General features: G+C 34.6%; 1 long non-coding RNA gene across 2 annotated transcripts; it reads left to right on the plus strand.

Annotated features, from left to right (window-relative positions):
- Positions 1-580: 580 nt before the first annotated feature.
- LOC114399466 lies at positions 581-2,666 on the plus strand. Of its 2 annotated transcripts, XR_003663738.1 has the most exons (4): positions 581-739; positions 818-997; positions 1,118-1,279; positions 1,705-2,666. It is a non-coding gene; the product is annotated as an uncharacterized LOC114399466 (long non-coding RNA). The 2 variants fall into 2 exon arrangements; XR_003663737.1 differs by having other exon boundaries at positions 582-739; positions 1,118-2,666.
- The last annotated feature ends 289 nt before the right edge of the window (positions 2,667-2,955 follow it).

The following is a 2,955-nucleotide window of genomic DNA, read 5'->3' on the forward strand; positions in this document are numbered from 1 at the left end:
GTAACGATGTCAATTAACTGTCATGTGCGTTAAAAATAATAAATTAAATAAAAGGAATTTAAGGATTTTTAATTTGAATAAAAAATAAAATAATAAAAATAAAAATTAAAAAATAAAAAGTAAATAACTTTTAAACTAATTTATTTTCCATAAGCTATTTCAAGTAATTTACCAAAATAAACTACCTGAGATAGTTTAAGAAAAATAAATTACTAAGTTAATATATCAAAGAAGATTATTCTAATTAAAGTAATTTATAAGCCAGTAAAAAAATATACAAATTCCCCGTAAGTCTTACCAAACATATAAAATTAGCTTTCTTTTTTTTTCTTTAGATATTTGGTGTCATATTTCAAGGGTGGTGTTAGTCTGCATGCATCTATCTTTATCTTGCTCTTAGGGGATCATTATGAGATATTTTTTTGACAAGAAAGGTATCTACTACAAAAACTATTTTTTACATTGCTGGATCCGAACTGTTTAGAGAAAAACGATGTCAAATAAAATGTGGTGGTATCTCGGTAAATAATAACAAAAATCTGGCATTGGTAAATAAAATCGATGTTGAAAGAGTTATAGAACATTGACTTAGTTAATAGCCTATTTTGCATCGTTTTTAAAAAACCGTCCTTGAAGGACAAATAAAAACCTTCTCTCTCGAGCCCTATCTGTAAATCTCCCTCCCAACAGCCTCTCCTTCAAATCTTGGTTCCTCTCTCGCCTTTCAACTTCCGTCGAGGTAAGAACCCCTCTCTTTCGCCCCTTCTCATTCTTCTTCTTATGGGTTAATGTTTTTGTTTTATTTTGTAACTTGAAGGTGCGAAACAACCAATTGAAGCTGGTGTTCGTGTCATTGGTCAGATGTGCATGTTTCTCATAACATCGACGCGCTTTTGGACCAAGATAAACATCAGCACTATTTTCCTGGCCCTGCCAAATGGGAGCTTTGCCTTGCCACCAAACAAGCTCTGCAGTTACTTCAGGACAACTATCTCGAGTGTGTTGCTAAACATGCTCTTTTCTTTTTTCTGTTTTTTTTTTTTTTTTTTTTGCTATCTCTTCACTTGTTAAAGGGGAGTAGGAAATTAATTAATGTGATTGAATCCTTATCCTGCAGGTGTCCCGTGATGGTATAGCATGATCAATCCCTTCTTGACTCAGAGGACCAAAAACAAATTTGCTTTTCCTGGACCACCCAGGTCATCGATACTCTTTTCTAAAATGTTTATTTGATCGCAAAGCCATCCCAAACTGGATGCCCTTTATTTCTTCTGTTAAGGTGTGTGCTTGCTTTCCTTCTCACCCTCTATTCTAAGGATCAGTTTTCTTAAATTACAGAAATCGGGTCTTGTGAGGGAGGGGGGAAATGAAGTCCCTTAGTTGTTCACATTGCTTAAAACATTTACTCATGTTTTTCTTAGCATCATAAAATATCTGGGTATATTATGGAACCTAGTAAATTGCAAGGGCCTTTCATAATCAGCAATGATTGTCTACTAAGTTTAACACAGAAGATATGTTGCTTGTTTTTCTTTGCTAAGTCAAACATCTAGCTGGTGTTTTGGAACCTAAGATCCCCTGCCTTTTTGCTAAGGGAAGATAGCCTGACATTAGGATCACGCTCTAGGCATTCTTGCTTTGGATCCAAATGATTTTCTCTCTCTTGCATTTTGATTTTATGCAAATGTTGGACTTGTTTCACAGATATTGCCAGACAAACCTGACCTATCACGATGGTCCTTGAAGTATAAGGCATTTGGTCCTAATATTGAATTCTCTTGGCTTGCTCGTAAAATGCAGGAAAAGATCCCAAACTTAATACTATGCTTTTTTCTCCATAAATTCTCTTTAGTTACAATTGCTATTTGTTATTCATGCTATATCACCTTCTTGCAACCCATTCCAAATCAGAAAATCCACTGGCGATGTATGGAAAAAATCTACGCCTGTGCACTAGCAGTGAACTCTAGGAATGTGAAATGAAATGTTTCTAGAATGATTAAAGAATTCCTCGTTGTATCTTGTTCAAACTATCATATTGTGGTTAGCATGATATGTTTGTACTTATTGTAATAATTTTCCTTTTATCCTCATTGAATTTGCAAGTGTGTTAGATTTGCTTGACTACATTAATCCTAATCATGATACTAAAGGGAGAGATGCAACAACAAAGAGAAGAAGCCAAATAACAAAGGTACAGAGGCATGGAATTTGGCAAAGGTTCTCTTCCACTAGTCAATTGTCTTGGAGATTGGAGGTACAGAGCCACGGAATTTTGTAAAGAAAAAGGGTTCCAATTAGTAGCTGAGTTATGGGTTTCTACTTCAGTGAGTGGATTGGATTAATATTTAAGTTTAAAGTGCATTTTGATTGTGTTTTATTTTCTTAATTTTTCTAATGTTGCATGTTTTGAAAAACTCAAATACTTGTTTTAGAATTTGACAGTTGTTGGAGGTTGTATGGGATATGGATCTCCTTTGACTTTAACTTGTACATAAAACAAAATAAGAAAAGGGGAAACGGGGGGATGCCACTGCACTGATGCCAACTATGAGGGCAGCTGCACGCGTAATTCTTGATAATGTACGTGAGGGAGTGCTCAAGAGGGTATTTGATTTGTGATGCCTTTGAATAATACAATCCTACATATCAATATTATGCATTTATGTCTCTGTGTTAGTGGGCTTGGTGAATAAACATTTCAATAAAAATCACTTTCGACATCGGTTTTAACTGGAACCGATATGAAAGTACCTAGAAAAATGTAATCTCACCTATTTTGATACATATTTGCATCGATTTTAGAAACAACCGATGTCAAAATATTCGTAGAAAGTGTTCGCTTTTCAACAACTTTCATTTAAACATCGGTTCAAATTACTCAAATACCATAGTCACCCCCACACTCTGCCCATGTAGAACTCAAATATTCATCATCCAATACTTGATGCAAAT

The sequence above is a fragment of the Glycine soja genome, chromosome 19, assembly GCF_004193775.1.
Source record: "Glycine soja cultivar W05 chromosome 19, ASM419377v2, whole genome shotgun sequence".
Lineage (NCBI taxonomy): Eukaryota > Viridiplantae > Streptophyta > Magnoliopsida > Fabales > Fabaceae > Glycine > Glycine soja.